At 44.3% G+C, this 25158-nt stretch overlaps 1 pseudogene; it reads left to right on the top strand.

The window, feature by feature from the left end:
• Positions 1–370: 370 nt before the first annotated feature.
• Positions 371–5103, top strand: LOC131199952 (uncharacterized; annotated as a pseudogene).
• The last annotated feature ends 20055 nt before the right edge of the window (positions 5104–25158 follow it).

The raw sequence follows: 25158 nt of genomic DNA, 5'->3' as shown, positions 1-25158 counted from the left end.
CCAAAGAGTGCAGCAAGTGTTGCACCACGGAACCGGTAAGCGCTTTTCTGTAAGGCTTTGTTAAGCGCCGCCTTGTAGTCAGCGCAAATTCTAATTGACCCGCCTGGGTCGCGGAATGAGAGGGTATAGGCCTGGGTTTAGGCATGCCGGAAGGGGCAGAGGCGAGATGGGAAGCGGAGGTTACGTGCCAGTACCGCCACCCCAGTCCCCACCGAGGGGACGAGGGTTTAGTAGCCAAGGAGCCAGGAGCACCCGAGGTAGAGCTTATGGGAGTTCAGAGGCAGTAGAGGAGATCGGTCTAGTGGGGACAGGATGGTCGGACTGACGGGGACCAGGCTTGGAGCAGGCCCCGCCTGAGCCATTGGTTACTATGAATATTGGGGGCCAACAAACAACCTTCCTGGTAGACACAGGTGCGGGGAGATCTGTAGTGAACAATCTGATCACTGCACCAGGGGTGCAACAAATAAGAGTACAAGGTGTGTCAGGCCAGGTAGTGGAAAGGCAGGTCCTTCAGCCAGTGACATGCACATATAAGGGATCAAAACTCCAACATGAGTTCCTCTACATACCTGAATGTCCTGTCCCACTATTGGGCAGGGATATGCTAAATAAATTGGGAGCCACCATATCATTTAACGAGGGAAAACAGCGTATCACTGTCAGCCATGATCCTGACTCTGTATGGAGGTTAATGGTGGCACAGACTGTTGAGGACAGTAAATGGGAGGAGTTTGACGTGCCGGAGTTGTGGGCTGAAGATAACCCACCCGGGTTTGCTTCTCACCATCCGCCAGTAATTGTAGAAGTGAAACCATATGCTACACCAGTACACATCAGGCAACGCCCATGTTCACGTGACCAGCCATTTGCGAAATTATCCAAAAATTTCTGAAGGCAGGTATCTTGGTCCCCATCCAGTCACCCTGGAACACCCCGATCTTACCCATAAGGAAACCGGATGGGGTCTCTTTTAGGCCGGTACAGGATCTCAGGATTATTAATGACGTCACAGTGACGATCCATCCGGCTGTCCCGAACCCATACACATTACTAAGCCTGATCCCACCTAAAGCCAGATGGTTCTCGGTCATAGATCTAAAGGATGCGTTTTTCACGATCCCAATACACCCCGTGAGCCAGCCGTTGTTTGCATTTGAGTGGGAAAACCCGACCACGGGAACTAAACTACAATACACCTGGACACGTCTACCCCAAGGGTTCAAGAACTCACCCACCCTGTTCGGAACGGCACTAGGAAGGGATTTACAATATTATGTACCTAGACAAAAGGGAGACACAGTGTTACAATACGTGGACGATGTGCTGGTTACTGGGCAGACTGAGGACTTATGCTGGGAAAACACCAAAGCCTTGTTTGTTCTCTTGGTAGAGTGTGGATATAGGGCATCGAGGAACAAGGCTCAGTTAGTGAAGCAACGGGTGAGGTATTTAGGCTACGACATTGAACAGGGAAAAAGGTCGTTAGGCCCTGAACGAAAGGAGGCAGTGTTGGCTATAGCAGAGCCCACGACAAGGAGACAGTTGCGCGGCTTTCTAGGGCTAGCAGGCTTTTGTAGAATCTGGATCCCCAATTTCGCATTATTGGCAGCGCCCCTCTATGCTTCTACAAAGGGGGGCAACACCGATGAGTTCATCTGGACTGAGGAACAAAGCAGAGCATTCAAGGAGATAAAAAGGGAATTGACTAGGGCTCCAGCGTTGGCATTGCCAAACCTGGAAAAACCCTTTAACCTGTATGTGGATACAAAACAAAACATAGCCTTAGGTGTTTTGACTCAGCAGTTAGGGGCGTGGCAACGGCCGATTGCATACCTGTCAAAGCAGCTTGACGGAGTGGCGAAAGGGTGGCCCCATTGTTTGAAAGTCTTAGCAGCCATAGCTGAATTGCTGCAGGATTGTAATAAATTGACGTTTTCATGCCCCATTAACGTACACACCCACATGCGGTCCAATCGGTGTTGGATAACAAAGGACATCTGTGGATCAGTAACCAGAGGCTGGTGAAATACCAGGCCATGATGATTGAAAACCCACACGTCAGACTTCATGTGTCCACGCTGCCTCAACCCCGCAACTCTGTTACCAATTGAGACAACCCTGGAACATGACTGTCTGCATGTGTTGGATAATGTATATTCCACCAGACCAGACCTATCAGACATCCCCTTACCACACGCAAAGTATAACTGGTACACTGACGGGCCCAGTTACATGCATGAGGGCAAAAGAGTAGCAGGATATGCAATAGTTGATGACAGTAGAGTAATAGAAAGTGGACCGCTGGGAAGTAAGAGGAGGCGAGGTTGCTGAATTGTGGGCTCTGATACGAGCTCTGAACAGGGCGGAGGACAAACATTGAACGTGTGGACAGATAGCAAGTATGCCTTTTGACGTTGCACGCCCACGGGCAGTGTATAAGGAAAGAGGATTTAGAGATTCGGCAGGCAAGTTCATTCAACATGGACACCTGATTCAGTATCTCATTGATGCAGTAAAGAAACCTAAGAAAGTGTCAGTGATGCATTGCAAGGGACATCAACGTGGTGATGATAGGGTAGCCCTTGGGAATAGAGCTGCTGATCAGGAGGCGCGGGTTGCAGCCCTTAGGGATGATGTCACCCCAGACCTGTCCATTCTTATAGCCCAAGATTTAAGTGTTATCCCACCCACTATTAAGCCCTCATACTCCCAGGCGGAATGTGCAAAGGCAGTGAACGACCTAAAGCTGACCTCAAGGACGGCTGGTATACCTTAGGTGATGGCAGAATATATGTGCCAGCCTCAGCGGCCTGGCCTCTAGTACAAATGTCTCATGAAACTACCCATATGGGAAAGACCGCTCTTGAAACTGCGCTAGGCAGAGACTATTATATTGATGGGTTAGCTGGTATTGTAGCAAGGGTAACAACTCAATGTGAAGTATGTGCTAAAGTAAATCCTAGACAAGGTCCTATAATCCCTCCGGGAACAATTCCCCAGTCGTATTTCCCCATGGATTCCATCATGATAGACTTCACCGATATGCCTAGATGTGGCCTATACAAAGCTATGTTAGTAATGGTGGATATGTATACTGGTTGGCCAGAAGCGTTCCCGACAAAATCAAAACAAGCACGGGAGGTGGCCCGCCTATTGTTAAAAGAGGTGATACCCCGGTTTGGCAACCCGTCCTTTATCTCTTCAGATAATGGGCCGGAGTTTGTACATCACATAAACCAGGCCTTAGCCCAAGCTGTGGGGATAAAGTGGCGATTCCATAGTGCCTATCACCCACAAGGAGGCGCCACAGTAGAAAGAATGAACAGAACCCTAAAAGAGAAAATAACTAAAATATGTGCTGAAACACACTTAAAGTGGCCAGACGCCTTGCCCTTAGCACTGTATGCAGTCAGGAGTGCACCAGAAGACAACATAAGTTGTCACCTTTTGAGTTGATGTATGGTCGGCCGGTGTTGCTGAGAAGAAACTTAGCTGGGTGGCCAGATTTGGGACATAAGGGGGGTGTTTGGACCATGGAGATGGTACAGGAATTAAATAAACAGGTGACAAAACTAAGAAGCTATGTGTTGGAACAATCCCCACCCAGAATCATCACGCAATGTCACTCCTTCCAACCTGGGGATAGGGTGTGGGTGAAGCATTGGAAAAAGGAGCAGTTGGAAGGGAGATGGAAAGGGCCGTACGTTGTAATCATGTCATCCCCTCTTGCTGTTAAGATTGCTGAATCGAAATCATGGATACATTGGACTAGAGTTAAGAAAGCAGCAGACCAACAATGGACTGTACAACCGGGTGGACACCCATACAATCTGAGACCGAGGCCGATCCGCAAGTAACAATCCATCCCCAAATCTCCCTGCAAATGCTTTATGCCCATTTAGCGATTACTATTGTAGTGCTTGGACTGTTTGTGTGTCTTGTGTACGTCTTAAAATACGGAAGGGGACACCTCAGGACCCTGAGACGCCATCTCACTGCCGCTGCTCTGCAGAACTCTTACCGGCAATAGAGTTCCCTACGCACAGTAGTGAAGACCCCTGACAGGTCACTCCGGAAGCTGACCTTCTACTCACGGGAGAAGATCGGACCGCAAGACCTATGTGTTGGTTCTGCCCTTGTCTTTGTGGATGTTGTTGCTGTTCGCACTGTATTGATTGTGTATTGTGTACCGGGTGTACTCTAGAGTGTGATATCAAAGTCATAGAGGATGTGTTGGGGCACTACCTGGTGGTGGGAGATACCACCTATTATACTCTTAAACTGTGCCCAACTGTTAGAACGGCAAGTACACAGCGTGCTGAGAACAGGGATGAAGGCAGAGATCAACAGATTGCTACTATTACTTATGGTTATAGCGCTGGCGAAAACAATAATGTCTGTGTCCGTAACATGGGACAATGGAGCCCCCCTGAGGACAGACCCAGAATCACCCAGTCCTATGCCATTGGCATCGGTGATTGTGGGGGACCTCCACCTCTGACCTTCACTCCTGAATGCTGGACAGGCACATTACCACACCCGTGCCAGCACCCACGAGTGTTTGACAAAATTGCAACGGAAGCCTGTCGTGTGCGACGGCCGATAAACCCTGAGGCCTGTCGGTATGTGGGATACGTGCTCAGAAGAGGGATGTGCCTGTCAGCGCAGTATAAAGGAATAGTACCAATAACACTTGATTGTGGTCCACCCTTGTTCTGGGGCTGGGATCGCATTACGATGGTGACCCAACTGAAAACGGGTTGGGATGGAACCTGTATTATACGAAGCGATCCGCATATACGTGGTCACACCACGGATGCAGGCCCCAAGAGACGGCCCAGACCTCCAAAACAAAAACGGCATAAAAGAGACCTAGAGGACCTAGAAAACCTAGGGCTTTGCACGGAATGTATGACTCAGCAGGGGGAAGTATCATACTGGCGTAGAGTCCCTAGAGATTGTACCCTGTTTAACCTCACGTCATGCCTCTTTGTCCACCCCAGAGGAAACCACCTGCACATGTATCACAGGTGTCAGGGGCCTAAGTGTAGTTGCTACCGGCTGCCGGCTACACGGCCCCTGCAGCAAGGAGCGGGGTAGGCCACCACCTTCAGGGGTTTGAGGTGCTACCAGGAAAGTCCCTAACAGTCTTTGATGACTTGCTAACAGAACCTGAAACCATACTGGAGAAGAAGATACAGGAAATAAGGAAAGCTAGGGCCACTGTTAGCTTCCCATCAAACCCCCCACAACCGGGGACGTCTCCCACATCGCTCCCTACCTCACCCTCACCAGTCGAACGGAGGCCGCCGACACCGACTACCTCTTTAAACCGGCGTGTCCTCCTAGGCATGAGTACCAGTAGCCCAAGGAAGAAGGTACAGGTGCGTCCCACACAAAAGACTGACGACACCTGTTCGCCCTGTATAACAAAAGCCAAAATAGGACAGATGCTTATCAACACCTTAGTCTACCATACACAGGCTCCTAGGAATTGTAAACCCATGAAACAGAACTGTGTGCATAACAAAACTATGTACAGTTACTGTAAAGAAAACCAGAAGCTAGTCTGTTATAATCCTACAACACCCATCCGCCTTAACTTTACATTATATACCGGATTGCCAAAAGCCTGGTACAGACCAGAGCCACAAGGAGGAGGTAGGCTATGGTATATCAACCATACCACGATCCTGAAGGGTAACAACCGCCCGCAGTGCTGAGGTTTGACGCATGCAAACACCTCTCCTATGGCTGGAGTACAAAATGTGGGTCGGATGCTTGGGTGAAAACCTATTATTTCAACCACAAGTATCTGTGTGAGGTAAACACAAAGGGCTGGCATGGTACTCCGGACAGTTGGCTACCCTGTGCAGGAACCACCCAATGTAGCGGATGGGCGTGTGTGTGTGAGAGAGTCAGTTGTGTTGTCTTGTGTGTGTGTAAAGTGTGAAACTTGGTTTTTGAGCTTTTTGTGGCTGTGTGAAGTTCCTGCTTGTTGCAGGGATCATTTTGGGTGAAGTGCAGCTGCTTTTACATTGTGTGTGAATATACTGGAGGCGGGTACAAAGGGTGTCCATACATCACATCCTTCCGAAAGGGAAATGGAAATACTATGATAATGGAGGTAGCACAATCATATCCCTCCATGATGAGCTATGCGTTTGGCATCGATGGCCAGGGCATGGATCCCATTACGTATCTGACTATTAAGGTTGAGACTGTCTATGAAGGACAGGTCAAATCACTAGGGTGGACAATATATGATAAGCTCAGGGAAATGGAAAAGAACCCAGTGGATATTAGTCCCTATGCTAGAAACCTGTTTATAGAGATGGCAGAGGATATAGCCAAGACCCTAACAGTTAAGAACTGTTTTGTGTGTGGAGGTACTAACATGGGGGAACAATGGCCCTGGGAAGCAACAGAGGCAGCCCCCTCAATGTATAATAACATGTCAGTAGCAGGAAACATCACAGCCAGACATGAGAGCCAGGACATCATCTGGACGCTGACTACAAACCTGGTAGGAAACAATTGTTTTACTCGCAATGGGACCACTAAGGTAGGAGACCTGATATGTCTTGGTTCCTGGGATATAACCTATACAAGATGGCAATCACCAGGTAACTCGTCACAGCCTGACAAGTTCAATACCACCTTTCTATCCTACCTCAATTCATCCGACCCATCTAATATATGGAAGGCCCCAGAAAACATGTATTGGATTTGTGGACGGCTGGCTTATGAACAGCTTCCCTTTAATTGGTCAGGCTCCTGCATTCTAGGCTGGATTAAGCCATCATTTTTCCTTTTACCCATTCAAGCGAGACAAGTATTGGGGGTACCAGTATATGAACATCTGGGACAAAGGACTAAAAGAGGCTTATTTCCAGCCTACAAAATGGATGGAACACACCCTGATTCACCATTTTCATCCTTCCCATGTAAAAATCTAGCAGAATATGAGGAAAAGGACACCTCCGATTTGCAAATCTGGACCAATGAGAGAATTGTATGTACTTATGGTAGAGCAACATGGGCCGAGGATGGATCCTGGGGCTACCGGACTCCTGTCTATTTGTTAAACCGTCTCATACGTTTGCAGGCAATATTAGACATGGCTGGCATACGAATCAGCACTGCCCTCAACGTGCTATCAGATACCACAGATAGATTAAGGACAGCAGTATACCAAAATAGACTAGCCTTGGACTACATTCTAGCCAAAGAAGGAGGAGTATGTGGTAAATTCAATCTGTCTAACTGTTGTCTGCAGATCGATGAGACAGGTACAGTAATCAAGCAGTTAACCACTGAGCTAAGACAGCTTACATATAACCCGACCAAGTATGGCACAAAGGAGTGAATCTCAAGGAAGTCTTGGTAGTTGGTTCCCGAAATTACCTGGCTTGCAGGCAATCATGGCCCTCATAGGCCTTATTGCAGCTGGTTGTGTCCTCATTCCTTGTGTACTACCAATCTTTGTGCGCACTATATCCAACAGCTTATCCTTGATAGCCAAAAGAAACGCTACGGCTCAGGTTATGGCCATGTGGCAGCTAGGACACATGACCTCAGAGGTAAACGATGAAGGGTATGTTACTCTTCTGCCTTGAGATGAGTAACAAAGGGGGGAATAAGGTGGGTTGGTAAAGGAATATGAGAACCAAACAGACAGGTATCAAGCAGTAGGCCTTGTTCTGAAAGAAACATCTTTGGTCAAGCAAAAGCCTTGTCAGCTGAAACAGATAAGCAGCTGCCTCCGTGGACCATATACCCCTACCACCCAGAAAATATGCTGAGCTCAGATAACCACATCCTGCTGCCGTTGCAGATATTATGCTTTACCATAACTGTAAACATGCTTGTGTGACCCCCTGATATAATATCGGTTCCCCATTTCTGTTATTCTTGGAACTATACCCATATATGGAATGTAACATGCTGAGATAACATATTTGCTGCTTGCACGTAGCTATAAGGTATATAAAGCCTGGCTGGAAATCCCCTAATTTGTTCAGACTTACAGCCTTGTTCTGTACTTGAACCTGCGCATATATAATAAACCCTTCCTTCCCAGAGGAGCTGGCTTGTGTCTTGTCATTTCTACAACACTTATATATTATATAGTTACTTTCATGCTTATGCTTATATATACTGTTTTGACAAAATAAATAAATAAATAAAATAAATAAATAAAAACCTTCTCCCTCAGTAACAGTAGTTGAATGGATGGATAAATTGAAAGCTGCTTGGGGAAATGTGCGGAAAGCTCTAAATAAAACCAGGGAGTCACAAAAGAGACAGGCAGATCAGAAAAGAGCCCCTTAGAAGTAGTTCAGGTTTTGTTCCAAGCGCATAGTCGAGAACGTGGATTTTGGCAATCATGAGGATATATCCGAAGACCCAAATCTTCCTTTTTTTTTTTTTAATGTATAGCACAAGGGTGGAAAATGTATTTTTTTTTTGTTTGTAACATTAATTAAAAAAAATTAAAGAAAAAAGAAAAAAAAGTAGTTCAGGTTTTTCAGGTTGGGGAGAAGGTTTATCTGTCTACAAAATACTTGAAGCTCAACCAGCTTTGTAAGAAACTGGGTCCCAAGTAAATCAGTCCATTCCCCATCATGTGAATAATAAATCCAGTTACAGTGGAATTGCAGCAGTAGTGGGTTGCTACCGGTTCTCCCCAGTTCGCAAGAACCGGTAGTAAACATTTTGAGTAGTTCGGAGAACCGGTAGTAAAAATTCTGCCTGGCCCCACCCCCAATCTATTGCTGCCTCCCGACTCCCAGCTGATCGGCTAGAAGGAAAAAAAATCAAGATTCACTTGTCAAAGAAGAGAAAAAAAACCCCAGACACCATCCCTTTAAATTGAGAAGCCAAGAAGCCTCCCAACTGATCGGCTCGGTTCTCAGCCAGGAGATCGCTTGGCAAAGAAGAAGGGGGGGGGAAACGCTGTCCTTTTAAATTGACAGAGTGGCTAGAACGCCTTTCTGGGTCAGCTGAACAACAAATTGGATAAGAGGAGGAATTCTTATATGGTTCAATGTTTTTGAAGTTTTGGGGTTTGTGCAACATGGGCTTTGTGTTTCTAAAAAGGTTTGGGTGATTTCCATTGTGAAGTATCCTGTCTTGAATGAGTTTTCTGCCTGCTTGTAAATGGAGCCGAACTTCTGGCTTCCACTTTATATTATCTGTAAGCACTGGTAGCTGTTTACTGCTTACAAAGTTTCTTTTATGCAGCTGGCAGGAATATGGAATTCCAGGCAGGTTCGTTGCTAGCAGCTTGATTATTCCTTAATTATCTGGGATATTTTATTTGGGAAATGAAGAGGGGGGAGTTTGATTCCTTCCCAGAACAGATTAGTGGGGTGGGGAGGAAATGGGGATTTTGAAGTAACCTTCCCCTGGAGTGGGGAGGAAATGGGGATTTTAGGTTTGCTGTCAAACATCAGCCATAATACTAGTGATTGTTTTGAACAATATGCAGGTTGTATTACATGAATGGCTATTTTATATGTGAAATTATGACTGAAATCTATATAGGTTCACACTGTCAGGAAGTTTGTCCTTAGTTTTAGGTTGCTTCTCTTTTTGTTGAGTTTCCATCCATTGCTTCTTGTTTTGCCTTCTGGTGCTTTGGAAAATACTCCCGCCCTTCTTTCTAGCAGCCCTTTAAAAGACTGTTGCCTATCACACTCTTGGGCAAAGCATGTGAGCCATTTCCTCCTTTCAGTGGTCCATGAAAGTGCATCTATAGCAGAGGTCTCTAACCTTGGCCACTTTAAGACTTTAAGACAGCAAAGCTGGCTGAGGAATTCTGAGAGTTGAAGTCCATAAGTCTTAAAGTGGCCAAGTTTGGAGGCCCCTGATCTATAATATGTAGATAATAAAGTTGAAAAAAGGTGAACAACATTTTTGCAGAACTATAGATACGTTGAGGCTGGGTGTGACAAGGAATGGCTAGGAGGGGAGGGGCCAGGCGAGGTACCCCTTGACATGAAAGACATTGAGTTGGCCACGCCTACCCAGTCATATGACCATCAAGCCCCCCTGTCACATGACCATCAAGCCACGCCCACAAAATAAGCCATGCCCACAGAACGAGTAGTAAAAATATTTAGAACCCACCCCTGAATTGCAGTTACCTAAGGTACTCAGACAGGTCCCCCCAGTGTTCCACTATAGGTTATTGAAGCCTTCCGAGGCTTCAAGCTAAGACCAGTTGAGGAGAAGTCCCTGCCTCCTGTGATAATAGTGGTGATGGTGGTGAAACACTATGAGATAAAGAGGATACTGGACTCAAGATACTTTAAGGGGAAATTACAATATTTAGTGCAGTGGAAAGAGTATCCCTCAACTGATGCAGAGTGTGTAGGTGCTCACAATGTCAGTACAGATGAATTAGTAAGAAGGTTCTATGCAAAATACCATCAGAGACTAAAAAGAATAGTGAAGGCTAAGACCACCTAAATGATAACAATTAATCTATGTTTAATATTTTCCAGGTGCCCTTTTCCTTCAGAGGGCAAGTATGTCAAGATTGAACTGCTTTGCTTCTTTCAAACCATAATGAACTTGTCAATGAACTGAGGGGGGGGGGAGAGAAGGGGGAAATGAAATGGGAAGAGTGTGAGAGATATGGAAACCATCAAGGTCACCACTGCACATAGAAAGTTGGCATTTGGATACTGAGGTAGCCTAAAATGCGTTGTCATTTGTAGGAAATATGAAGTGATTACAATTTTCTGTAGCACATGAAATTGGCATGAAAAATTAAGAATCTATTCATCATGAATTAGGAACGATGTCCTCATAAACGCCCAAAACATTTTTATGATGTGATTGTGATTGAATGCAATTATTTTGAAGGAAAGTATAAAACAGAGTTCAGAAACATTTATAGTATTCTAATATAGTTTATTATTGTTATGAATTCAAAAACAGAATCAAAGAGAGTCCTTAATGTAGCAGCAAGCCAGCATGGGCAACAGGTAGATTTACTTATTAAAGTCAACTTGTGATTAGTGTAGCATTTAAAAGCATAATGCAAAGTGTGGATTAGACTTTTGGTTGAAACTGTGTTAATAATTTCTAGGAGTATAATTGAATATTGTCCTCTTATTTAACGCTAGTTTTACATCCTCAAACATCGTCCATGTAAAAGTTTCATACAGTGGTGGGATTCAGCTGGATTGCACTGGTTCTGGTGAACCGGTTGTTAAATTACCCACTCTCGCTATCAAAGTAGATTCTGGGCACTGCACTGCAATGGAAAAATGGGCAACAGAGTGGCCGGCATGAGGGAAGGAGAAGGCCACTTTCCCTCTTTCTTCTCCCTGCTCCTCTTCCTTCCCTCGTGTCAGCTGCTCCTTTGTCTGTTTCTCCATTGTAGCGCAGCGCAGCGCCCAAAATCCACTTTGATAGCGTGTGTGTGTGTAATTATTTGCCTGGCCAAACTAATCCCACTTTCTTCCCTACATTGGGCCCAGCTTCGATCGGGACCAGCCTGGCAGGGGTGGGGTGGGAAACCGAGTGGCGCTGAAAGCAGGTGAATGCACATTGGCTGTACCTATCCTGCCTTGTCTCACCTCAACCCACGGGATGAGCCTCTCACCCCCTGCCCCACCCACTAGAGACCACTGGATTCTCTCCCCAACCCCACCTGGTCCCCACAGGGACCACTCACGTGAGTGACATCAATCTGGATACACCCAGTCAGCTGTGACTCGCCCAGCCACACCTCTCTTCCCCCCCCAGCCCCTGGAGGACAACTACAATGCTGATCTGACACTCAATGAAACCCCTGCCCTACAGCATTGTCTTGCAGGTAGAAGTTGCTGCAACTAGGTGGGTGTGGCTGGATGGGTGTGGCCAGCTTGAGCAGTGGGTTGGACCAGAAGACCTCCTATGTCCCTTCCAACTCTGTTATTCTGTATTCATTTGGGATTGGACTGGATGATTTCTTTTTCCAAGAACGCTTTCAGCTTTACATTTTCGCAAGATTGAACCTCATTACTTGAATGGAAAATCACCAGGAAATCTCATAATTGAGTATCAGACTGAGAATTCAGAAAAGCATCCTAAAACCAGCAGTTATACTTCTATATTACCAAGGAATCATGGACAAGTGTTCAGCTAGACTCCAGGGAAATCTTGCCAATGTCTTTGTTACACAGCAGTTCCAGGGTAGTCCTTTTGGGAAAAATTGAAAAAGTCAAGTAACTAAGATCTTTCCTGGGGTTGGGGTGGGCAGCTCAAATATTGCATCAACAGTGATGAAGCTCTTTCCTAATTATACAGTTCTCAATTTAAGACCACAATTGAGCCCAGCATTTCTGTTGCTAAGTGAGATGGCTGTTAAGTGAATTTTGCCCCATTTATGACCTTTCTTGCCATAGTTGCCCAAATTACCCTGGACACTGCAGCTGTCATAAATATGAATCAGTTGCCAAGTTTCTGAATTTTGATCGCATGACTATGGGCATTCTATAATAATAGTAAGTGTGAAAAAAGGTCATGAATCACTTTGTAACTTCGAACAGTCACTAAATGAACTATCTGTATAACATTTTAAAAAAATCTTCATGTTCACTTCCAATTAGATGAAGAAAATGCCTTTGCCTCGAATCTCCGCAAAAGACCCAGCAAGGGCCATTGGAGCTCTCTATTTTCTGCCTCTCCCATCTTACCTGGGATTCCTGCTTAGGAAAAATCAGACAATGAGCCAGTTCCGAGCACCAAAGCCGGGTTTTGCCTTCTCACAGGCATAAATAATAGAACACACTGGAATTTCCTAGTCTTCCTGGGAACCTACAGCTCCCTTTGTCCTTGTTACATCAGGGCTGGACTGCAACATTTGCTCTATTGTTGTCATGGATACAGCTTGGCTTGTAACAACCGGGAGCAGCGGAAGCCAGAAAGCTCAAAATGAAGCTGCAGAAACTTGCTGAGCCACTGTGTAAATCCATTAAATATTGTGAGTAAAAATAGGTCTGCTTTCTCCTCTCTCCTTCTTTAAATCCAGCTGCTCCTGGGTTCATTAATCGATCAATGAATTCATGATAATTGTTTTTATATTGTTACTTTGACAGGATAAGATTGAGTTTTCCACCCAGAGATGCTGAAACTACAATGCCTAGAATTCCTTGTCAGCGGAGTAATCAAGTTGAGAATGACAACATTAGAATACTCGGGAGATGTATACTCAAATTTACATTTGATGGTGAACAAATAAATCTTCATTGCTAATTTTATTTCATGGTTTCCTTTGTAGTTAATAAATTTGAAAGGTGAGTGAGCTAAGGCCAGGTTGGACGAGTTGGGGCAAGGTGGGGCAAGGCAGGATCAGGCAAGGCCAGGTGAGGCCAGATGAGGTCAACGAGCTGTAACTGCTGTTGTGCACTGGGGAGCTGGGCTGGGCTGGGCCAGGGCTGAAGTGATGGGGGCCCAGCCCCTTGCTGTTTCCAGGGTGGCCCTGCAGGTCAGATCTAACCACATTGCAGCCTGATCTGGTCCATAGGCCTTGAGTTTCACACGTCTGACTTAGATCCTCAGAAGGGTTTCAATAAGCTAGAGTGGAACACTGGATGGACTTGTCTGAGCATCTTAGGTACCCATAACTACAGATGCTACAGAGCACTGCACACCAGAACAACTAGACACAAGAACAGTTTCTTCCCGAATGCCATCACTCTGCTAAAAAAATAATTCCCGCAACATTGTCAAACTATTTACTAAATCTACACTACTATTAATCTTCTCATCATTTCCATCACCCATCTCCTTCCACTTATGACTGTAACTTTGTTGCTTGTATCTTTACGATTTATATTAATATTGATTGTTTCCTGATTGCTTATTTGTACCCTATGACTATCATTAAGTGTTGTACCTTAGAATTCCTGATGAACATATCTTTTTTTTAATGTACACTGAGAGCATATGCACCAAGATAAATTCCTTATATGTCCAATCACACTTGGCCAATAAAAAAGTCTATTCTATTCTATTCTATAATTCCACTGTAACTACGTTTATAATTCGAACAATTGGGAACAGACATATGTACTTGGGACCCAGTTTCTTACAAAGTTGGTTCAGCTTCAGATATTTAGTTGACAGGTATACTTTCTACCCAAATCTGAACTCCTTCTGGAGGGCTCTTTTCTGATCTGCCTGTTTCTTTTGTGACTCCCTGGTTTTATTCATGGCTTTCTGCACATTTCCCCAGGCAGCTTTCAGAGTATCCATCCATTCAGCTAATGTTATTGAGGGAGGGGGGGTCCCTTGGAAATTCTGGCATTGGCATAACTCAACGTGGTCACATTAAAGGGGGTGAACCCAGTGCTGCTATGCATCGAGTTATTATAAGCCACTTCTATGAAAGGTAGGAGCTCTGCCCAGTTAGTTTGCTGACAGTTTACGTAGCAACATATCCAATATTGTGTTAGTTCATTCTGCCACCTCATTGGTGCTTGGATCGAACCCCAAACTAAGTCCATGGGCTGACTCTATTCACTTTATGAACTCCCACCAAACTTTGCTATAAACTGCAACCCACAGTCTGAAATGATACACCTTGGGACTCCATGCAGCCGGTAGACATGCTGCATTAACATTTTGGCCAGACTTTGGGCTGAGGAAAGCTTCAAACATGTGATGAAGTGCGCTTGCTTTGAAAACAGGTAAACCACTGTCACAAATGACAGTACTCACATTAGTCTCAGGCAATTCCACTATAAAGTCCATGGCAATTTTCTCCCATGGCCTGCTGGGATTGGCCACTGGCTGTAACAACCGAGGAGTCTTCCCTGGCAATCGCTTCATGGACACGCATATCGAGCAGCTGATTGCATATTTTTCTATGTCTTTCTTCATCTTGGGCCATTAGAACTGCCTTTTTGCCAAGTGAAGAGTCTTTAAAAACTGGCCAGCCTGCTTTACACCATGGCTTCTTTGTAGGATCTGGATCCTCTGATCCAGTTCTGGAACATACAGTTTGTCTCCCATCTATGCCAGGTCCTCCCTCATCATCAGATTGGCTTTGTGGTCTTTGAACCAGGCATCTTCTTTCAAGGCTTCCTTTAGCCGTTGGGTCAGCACACTGTCAGCTGGTTGAGGAGTGGCTAGTGGCTGTTGCAATGCTGATACTTGCACTGCCAGTTGCTGGGAGCTGATAATGGAGTTAAGTATTTCCTCTCAGATGCTTTTGTACTGAGGCATCCAAGAGAAATTCATCAAGGAAATTCTTCCACCCTGGCAAGTATGGCAGGGAGAAATTGAACTGATTAAAGTGCTGAGCCCATTGCACTTGCTTGGTGGGACAGTCTCCTTGAGGTTTTTAAGACTTCTAAGCTGTTATCAGGCAACACTTCGAACGGGATCTTGCTGCCTTTTAGGAATTGCCTCCAAGTCAGCAGCACCCATTGAACAGCCTCTTTTTCCCACACCACCCAGTGTCTTTTGGTGTCGGTCCATTTCCGGGAAGTGTAGGCGCAGGGTTGCAGAGTTCCCTTTGCTTTTCTTTGGAGCAGAATGACCACCACATCATTAGCATTGGCTTGTATTACAAATGGTTCTTCCGGATTCGGGTTGGCTCTCCCACAAAAAACTTGCCATTTGAGCTTTTCGAAAGTTGCTTGGCATTCCATAGTCCAGTTAAGTGGCTGGCTCAGTATAGATACATTGAAATAAGGGAGAAAAAATGGACGTAAGAAATGTTTAACCATTGTGAAATTGTTGGATAGAAACTATTGTTTAAAGATTCTTTTTTGTTTTTTGAAAAATGTTGAATAAAAATAATAAAAGAAAGAAAGAAAGAAATTGGCGAAGCCCAAGAAACTCTGCAGTTGCTTTCTGATCTGGAGGGCTTCCCACTCTAGAATGGCTTTCACCTTTCCAGGGTCAACTCTTCACTCCCTCACTGGACACACAGTACCCCATGTAATCCAAATTGGTTTTGTGGAAGTTGCATTTGGATAATTTAGCAAAGAACTTTCAATAATTTCCTTAGCACTTCCCACACAAATTTTACATGATTTTCCATCATCTCAGAATAAATGAGGATCTCATACAGGTACACTTTTTTTGAAGAGTACTGGAGCTGCCATCCTAGATTTTGCCAGTTGGATGAAGCCCCTAGCTACATTTTTATCCACAAAGCTTCTGAGCTCTTCCATCTCCTTTGAAGTGAGTGTTGTGACCCAGGCCCAAGTAATTATTACCAGACACAATCAGTCCTAAACACACATATTTTATTAGAACAGCTGAGAATTACTTCATTCTCAGCTAAGTCCAAATTAAGTCCAAAGAAAGTCCTTCAGAAAAAGTCCTTCGGCCTTATCTTCTTTGTCTTCTTTGACATCCTGCCAAAGACTTTTCTTGGCAAGAACCCCACGAAGTTCAGAAACAGGAGACAAGAAACAATTGTAGCAATGTTACTTTCCTACAAAGAACCCAAGAGCCATTGCTGCTCTTTTAAGCCTTATGGGAGGGGCCAATCATGTCCTGGTCTTACTCACAAGTCATCCTTTTTGCTTTAGCTGATCTTGCCTTCTGACAGCTCTTCACAGCCTCCTCCTGGTCCTCTGCCTCTCTTCTGTCCACCTCTGGATGCTCCGGAGTCCGCGTATCTCTCCCAGATGGCCCTGGCCCCATCTCTGCCACCTTGTCCAAGCTTTCCTCTGACTCCAGGACTGACCCATTGTCCTCCCCAGCCTCCTCACTGTCCGACTCTGCTGCCAGCTCTGCAGGCTGCTGGCAGACCACAACAGTGAGTACATCCTTGGTTTGGGTAATTTCACCCCAGGCAGTGTTTCAATAGCACAGTCAGTGGGGAGATGGGGAGGGAGTATGTCTGATTCCCACTTGCTAAATGCTTCAGCTAGGTCCTGGTATTCCTTTGGGATGACCAGTCACACTTGGCCACTCTCAGCTAGTGCATTGATGGGCTCTGTTGTTCCCCTCCCCACCAACAGTGTTTGCCACCTTTACACGTGCCCCTACACCTTGCAATCTGCTTTACTCCTCCAGTGCCAACTGTTGTCCTTCCAGTGAGCTGCTGGATTCAACTTCTTCAGCCACCCCATCCCAAAATCATAGTCTCTGTCATTTTGGGGGCTACTATAAACCAGATAGTCTCCTTGTGGATCCCTTCTTTCAGGATCAGTGGCTCAGTTCCCCAGTAAGCAAGGCATCAACTTGACCAAACTTCATAGGTTGCCTCAATTTTTAAAGTCTCAGTCCCATCTTTTCCACAGTTTGCAGGCTAATGAAGCAGCGGGTGCAACCTGAGTCTACTAGGGCCATGAAGACCCCTCTTGCCCCTGAGCGGGGCACTAGCATCTCCACCCAGGCAGTCAAAGGGGTGATGGTTCCACTTACCATCAGGTCATCCTCCCATTTGCTGTTGCTCTTGCAAAAGATCAGGTTTGGCTTCCTCAGGGTCAGAGTTCCCTCCCCCTCACTGGAGGGGGAAGAGACCTCCATCAACTGCTGCACTGCCCACGTCTTCTTCTTTACCTTCCTCAGCACTTTCTTGACCTGGCTGGCTGGCTCAGACTTCTTGGTGCTGACATGGGTTGCAGGGCTGGGCAATTGGCTGCCCCATGGCCCTTTTTCCCACATCGGAAGCAGGCTCCAGGCAGGTACCACGGGCTGTCTCTCATGGGCAAGGAGGAACTGTTCATCCCTTTCACATTGGGAGGCATCTCTCCTGGCCTTGTCAGGGGCGACCCCATGTGCTGCATGCTGCCAATACTCCAACAGGTCTAGTTCCACTGTGGCCACCCGCTGGTACCATGCCCCAAGGTTGTCTGGAATTCCTTGGGGCAGGCAGTTTCGGCCATCGCATCTTCAGGTCAGGGCAAATAGATCCTGCCACAACTACTTCCTCATGCACTGGTGTCTTCTCCATCCTCACCTTGGATTGGGTCACCACCATGTTCTGGGTTCAGCTTGGGCTGCTGCCAATGTCTCCTGAGGAGAGATCAATCCAGGCTTCACTGTGGCATCAATTTTTTGCTCTGTTCTGGTCATTGTTAGTTTGCAGCTCTCTTGGAGGCATCCAAGTAGGCTGCATTAAGTTAAGGAGAGCTGTTTAATGTCAATTGTCTGACTAATGAACCCAAAATAAAGAAACATTCTCAGGAGCTTTGAATTCCCAAACATAAAACTATATTGGATACACCATTTTGGTACTGAAGAAACAAAATCAACTCTGGTTTTCCTGTGCAAATGACTGCCTAGTTCAACAATAGTTTCCTCTTCTCCCCACCCCTGGGTGATCACATTGTCCAATTATGAGACATCATTTTGTTATGGGAACAGTCCATCTCTTTCTCAAGCACCTGCAGTGGTGATCTTGATAGTGGCCAAGCTCTCATGATCCATGCACACATTCTCAGCATTCTATCCCCCCCCCAGTTCATTGGCAAGTTGAAAAGCATTAAGGTTTGAAAGAAGCAAAGCAGTTTAATCTTGACACTCTCTTTTTATGTTTCAAATATCCCATGAATATGAGCATGCTGAAGAGATTCTCAGACTGCAAAAATATTTATAGTGAACAAGTCTTTTAAACTTGAATAATTCTGTGATTTTGAAATAACGTGGAGCATTTATAGGTATGCATAAGAAGCCTGGATACCTATGAATCAGCTAAGAGGCCATAACATCAGCATGCAAATGACTCAAATTATATAATTTGCACTTCAGTTCATGATGATGTCATAAATTCTTTTAGTGCTTTTCCCTCAGCATTGCTACAGGGAAGATATTGCAATGTTCCTTTTTAGGACTAACCTGAATGGAGGGAAGCTGAAAAGTGAGTCATGTCCTTGTGCATTGTTCATATTTTTGTGACCTGATCTGTTCCTTTCCCTCATTTTAGTTAATTAGCTAAGTAGAGAGTAGAACAGTAACAAAGCAATGTGGCAAGAATGGTATCAACCCAATAATGTAGATCAAACCAAGAAATCAACTCCACTAGAAGACTAATCTACATTTATTAAGATAGGCTATGGTAGCAGAATCTTGTAAGCCTGACTTCTTTACGTCCTTTCCATCTTATACTCCTGTGAGTTTGAGAGGTGTCTGAGTCATTTTGGTGTATCTTCCAAAAGACTTGGCTCTCTACAACTGGGTGCATGCCTTTGAGCTCCTAGTTAGACACTAGGTTCCTTTGCCTAAAATTGTCAGACTTCTCTCCCTATTTCTTCGCTTCAATTAGGCTATGTCAGGAAATAGACACCCAATGGTTTCAGAAATGTAACTTTAGTATTGTAGGTTATAATAATAGAATCTAAAACACCTGCCAGATTTTCCCTCTGTTCTTCCTTTGATCACATAGAACAAAGGTTGGAATATTTTAAGGTTTTCTTCGCACTCTCCCCTTTCTCAGGACTAAGTTGTCATTTTGCCTTCCCTAATGGCTATTGCATGCTTTTCTCAAGATCATATCCACATTTCTCTGCACTCCTGCAGGGTAAAGTAGATTTAGTTAAACTAACATACAAGACTCCAAGAACTTTTGCTAAGGAATTTTATTATAAAAATACCGAAGAAGTGATTATGAAAGAATTCCAGTGTAGTTCTTGAAAATGGGATAAATATAAATCTTCCTTGATTCCCGAAAGAGAGCAACAAAGGAGCATATGGTTTAGTAATTCCAGAGAGCCATCTCCAGCACTATGGAAAAATGTGTTCTCTACCATACCCATGGAACTGCAAGGGTAGTGCATCCAATCTGGTCAAAGTGAAAGCCTGACAAAATATCAGAATTAAACTGAAGGAAGATAAGATGGTGGCACATGTCAATTTGAAAAGAATAGGGTTGGATATTTGGTTTGAACCAGTTATTTCAACTGGTTTGAAATATCTCAGACTTCTGGCATTTTCAAACTCTGATGGATAGAGACTTTCCAAGTAAAGCCCTAAGGATGAGATCTATTATTAGCTTTTGTTAGACAGGTTGATTTAGAATTATCTCGGAACCAATAGAGCCAGACCCACGGTTGAACTACTGCAATTTTGTGTCTACTATATAAACAACTGCCACTGAAAATATCTTGCCAAGGTTATATCAATCACACAATCTGCATAATTATTTTAAACACTTCTCAAGGAGCTTGAACTATAAAAATGTTCAGAAAAGTGATCTGTCATGACTTTAAATCTTTATATAGAGGGCTTGGAGAGTTAGCCTTTGAATGCTCTTCAACAGTTACAGCACTCTGTCAGTTATAATCCTTCCTTCCTTCCTTCCATCCATCCATCCATCCATCCATCACAGTTGAATTTTGAGCAGTTATTTCAGAGTAGAGATGAAACTGAACAAAGATTAGGACAAGGAAAAGGAAATATTTCACACAGTGAAAAATGTAAAATTCATTACCATATGCACACACACACACACACACAAATATTGATATGGGTGATCACCCATTTGGGTGGGTTTAAAGAAAGATTTCATAAATCCATAGAGAATAAAGCTATTCATGGTTATAATGGCAACATATTACCTTTATTACTGAATTTGCCATGCCAGTTGCTGTAGAACACAAGATTGAGAGTGATACTGCACTAATAACTTGCCAATTATTATCTAGTGATCACACTGTGGAAACAAAACTCTGCACAAATAAAGCATAAATATAGGTCTGTTCCAGACAAATTCTTCTTATAGTGATATTTATAGTGATATTTAAGTTCTGTTGGAATCTGCCGAAATTACCATTTTTGCTAAGGTGAGAATTATACTGATTAGATCTTGATCATGCGAGTAAACTAACTACTATACTAACATGGGCAGCCTCATGCTCACATCCCATTATTTTTCTTGGTGACCTCAATTTACCTCTTATTAATTGGACCCTAAATGAGTGCTGTACTGAATCAATACATACAACTCTGCATAATGCCGTCACTACTTTACGACTTGATCAATTGGTATCTAACAACACTAGATTCAACAACTGCCTCGATCTAATCTTCTGCAACAGTTTAAACACAATCTATAACCTTCATATCAAAGAACCTTTTTCCAACAGTGACAACTGTATGATTGATTTTTGTCTAAATTTACATCCATGCCATGAATCTCATAACAGGACTCCTAAATACAACTTTAAAAAAGCAAATTATGATCTCATAGCTGCCGACCTTTCATCTATAGATTGGCAAATCCTATTCAATGACTGCAACACTGTTGAAGATTATATTATACTATTATCCCATATACTATTATAACACTTTTCAACTTGAAGTTCAAAGAGTCATTAATTTATATGTACCATTAATAAAATCCAAAGCCAAAAAGAACAAATTACCCATATCAATAAGGAAACTCCAATTAAAAAAAATCCCTTTGGCAGAAAAATAAAACTGGTTATGTAGTTAATTTCAAAAACTGATACAAATCCATATGCCACCAAATAAAAACAGAATGTATCAAATACTACTGCAAACAGGAGGAAGAGTTGTTACACACAAAATCCAATCGTGCTTTCTATAATTTCGTAAATGCCAAACTTAAAGACTCAAAAACCATTCCATTTCTAAAATGGCCAAATGGTGAAGATTGGAACGATGATGCTGTTAAGGTTAATCTCTTCAACACTTTTTTCAGTTCAGTCTTTGTCAACAGCAATGGCATCTCTCCCTCATTTCCTAGTCGTACCTCATCCAATTGCAATGATCTAATCCACATTGATTTTAGTGAAGATACCATCAAAAGGGCACTACACAAACTAAACCCATCTCTATCTATTGGTCCTGATGGAATATGTGCTTCCTTTCTAAAAAAGCTCTCCTCTGCCATAGCTGAACCTCTAAGCACCATCTATGAAGTATATTTTAGAATGAGCTCCTTGCCTGACATATGGTCATTAGCAACAGTCATACCTATCTTCAAAAAAGATAGGCCTTGATGAGAATTATAGACCAATCTCTTTGTTGTGTCACATGCAAAGTCATGGAATCCATCATAAACCAATCCATCACCTTCCACTTAGCGACAAATAACGTACTCTCTGATAAACAATTTGGTTTCAGGAAAAATTTGTCATGTCATACACTGCAAAAACATCTGGACCTCTCAACTCGATCTGGGCAAAGCAATAGATGCAATTTACATAAACTTCTGTAAAGTCTTTGATTCAGTAGTGCACGATAAACTATTTCTGAAACTAAAATCTTATGGTATTTCTGGACTTCTACATAATTGGATAGATGTGTTCCTGTAAAATAGGCAACAAGTGGTCAAATAAGCAGCGCCCTATCAAATCCTGCATCTGTTAACAGCGGTGTTCCCCAAGGCAGTGTTCTAGGTCCAACACTCTTTCTGCTTTATATCAATGACCTTTGTGATCAAATTATAAGCAGCTGTGTCTTCTTTGACAATGATGTTAAACTATTCAACACCACAGACAACTCTACTATTCTTCAAAATGACCTAGACTATGTATCTGAATGGTCAAACAATTGGCAACTCCAAATCTCTGCTAACAAATGCTCAGTCCATTGCATATTGTCAATAGAAATAAGAACATGAAATATTTGCTGGCTGGAAATGATCTAAAAGTTGACCCACACTCTGTCAAGGACCCAGGAATACTCATTTCAAAAGATCTAAGTCCCAGAGCTCACTGTAACATCATTGCAAAAACGGCATTAAGAGTCTTATTTTGCAAAGTTTTCTCTCTGGTAATGCTATACTTCAAACTAGGGCATATAAAACTTTTGCTAGACCTATACTTGAATACTGCTTACCTGCCTGGAACCCTCACTGTATTTCAGACATCAATACATTAGAGAGGGTCCAGAGATATTTTACTAGAAGAGTACTCAAATCTTCTGCTAAAAAAAAAAAAATTCCTTATCCCACCAGGCTTGAAATTTTAGGTCTGGATAGCCTTGAACTACGCCGTCTACGTTCTGACCTATGCTTATTTCATAAGATTATTTACCAAAATGTTCTATCTGTAAATGAGTACTTTAATTTCAACCATAATAACATAAGGGTTATCAATAGATTCAAACTCAATATAAATCACTCTAATCTTGATTGTAGAAAATATAACTTCTGCAATAGAGTAGTAAACATCTGGAACACTCTACCTGTTGTTAGTCTCTCTAATCCCCATACCTTTTACCTTAAATTTATTTATTTATTTTATTTATTTATTTTATTAGATTTTTATACTGCCCTTCTCCCGAAGGACTCAGGGCGGTGTACAGCCAATAAAATCCACAATATACACATTAAAACAAGATTAAAACCAAACATATTACAAAGATGGCCAGAATTTAAAACAATTTAAAACCCTAAAATATAAATAGCCCCAATTAAAAATTTAATAAAACTTTTAAGCCAGTCCCGTTTGAATAAATAGGTGCGTTTTCAGCTCACGGCGAAAAGTCTGAAGATCAGGCACTTGACGTAAACCAGGGGGAAGTTTGTTCCAAAGCGTAGGAGCTCCAACAGAGAAGGCCCTACCCCTGGGGGCCGCCAGCCGACATTGCTTGGCGGACGGCACCCTGAGAAGGCCCTCTCTGTGTGAGCGTACGGGTCGGTGGGAGGCATAAGGTAACAGCAGGTGGTCCCGTAAGTACCTGGGCCCTAAGCCATGGAGCGCTTTAAAGGTGGTAACCAAAATCTTAAAGCGCACCCAAAAGACCACAGGGAGCCAGTGCAGACTGCGCAGGAGTGGTGTTACACTATTACCCGCGCAGCTGCATTCTGGACTAGCTGCAGCCTCCGGGTGCACTTCAAGGGCAGCCCCATGTAGAGAGCATTGCAATAATCCAAACGAGAAGTGACAAGAGCATGAGTGACTGTGCATAAGGCATCCGGGTCAAGGAAGGGGTGCAACTGGCGAACCAAGCGTACTTGGTGAAAGGCCCTCCTGGAGACGGCCGCCAAATGATCGTCGAACGACAGCCGCCCATCCAAGAGGACACCCAAGTTGCGCACCCTTTCCGTTGGGGCCAATAACTCGCCCTCAACAGTCAGCTGTGGTTGCAGCTGACTGTACCGGGGTGCCGGCATCCACAGCCGCTCCATCTTGGAGGGATTGAGCTTGAGTCTGTTTCTCCCTATCCAGACCCGTATGGCTTCCAGACACTGGGACAGCACTTCGACAGCTTCGTTGGGGTGGTCGGGGTGGAAAAGTACAGCTGCGTGTCATCAGCATACAGATGGTAACTCACCCCGAAACCACTAATGACCTCACCCAGTGGCTTCATGTAGCTGTTGAACAGGAGGGGCGAGAGAATCGACCCCTGAGGCACCCCACAAGTGAGGCGCCTCGCGGTCGATCTCTGCCCCCCTGTCAACACCGTCTGTGACCAGTCGGAGAGATAGGAGGAGAACCACCGATAAACGGTGCCTCCCACTCCTAAACTCTCCAACCGGTCCAGCAAGATACCATGGTCGATGATATCGAAAGCCGCTGAGAGATCTAATAGGACCAGGGCAGAGGAACAACCCCTATCCCTGGCCCTCCAGAGGTCATCCACCAACGCGACCAAAGCTGTCTCCGTGCTATGTCCGGACCGGAAGCCAGACTGGAACGGGTCTAGATAGACAGCTTCATCCAGGTACCGGGGAAGCTGCCATGCAACCACACTCTCTACAACCTTCGCCACAAAGCGAAGGTTGGAGACTGGGCGATAATTTCCCAAAATAGCTGGATCCAGGGAAGGCTTCTTGAGGAGGGGTCTCACCACCGCCTCTTTCAAGGCATCGGGGGAAACCCCTTCCAACAATGAAGCATTTATAATTCCCTGGAGCCAGCCTCGTGTCACTTCCTGAGTAGCCAGCACCAGCCAGGAAGGACACGGGTCCAGTAAACATGTGGTTGCATGTAACCTCCCCAGTAACCTGTCCACGTCCTCGAGAGCCACAGAATCAAACTCATCCCAAACAACCTCAATAAGACGTACCTCCATCATCCCATTTGGATCATCGCAATTTTGGTCTAAACTATCCTGAAGCTGAACGATTTTATCATATAGATAACCGTTAAACTCCTCAGCACATCCCTGTAAGGGGTCATCCCGCCCCTCCCGGTGAAGGAGGGAGCGGGTCACCCGGAATAGGGCGGCCGGGCGGTTATCTGCCAATGCAATGAGGGTGGAAACGTAAGAACGTTT

Source organism: Ahaetulla prasina, chromosome 5 (genome assembly GCF_028640845.1).
Source record: "Ahaetulla prasina isolate Xishuangbanna chromosome 5, ASM2864084v1, whole genome shotgun sequence".
Classification (NCBI taxonomy): Eukaryota; Metazoa; Chordata; class Lepidosauria; order Squamata; family Colubridae; genus Ahaetulla; species Ahaetulla prasina.
Note: the sequence above shows the minus strand (reverse complement) of the source record. Positions and strands in the feature narration are given on the sequence as shown.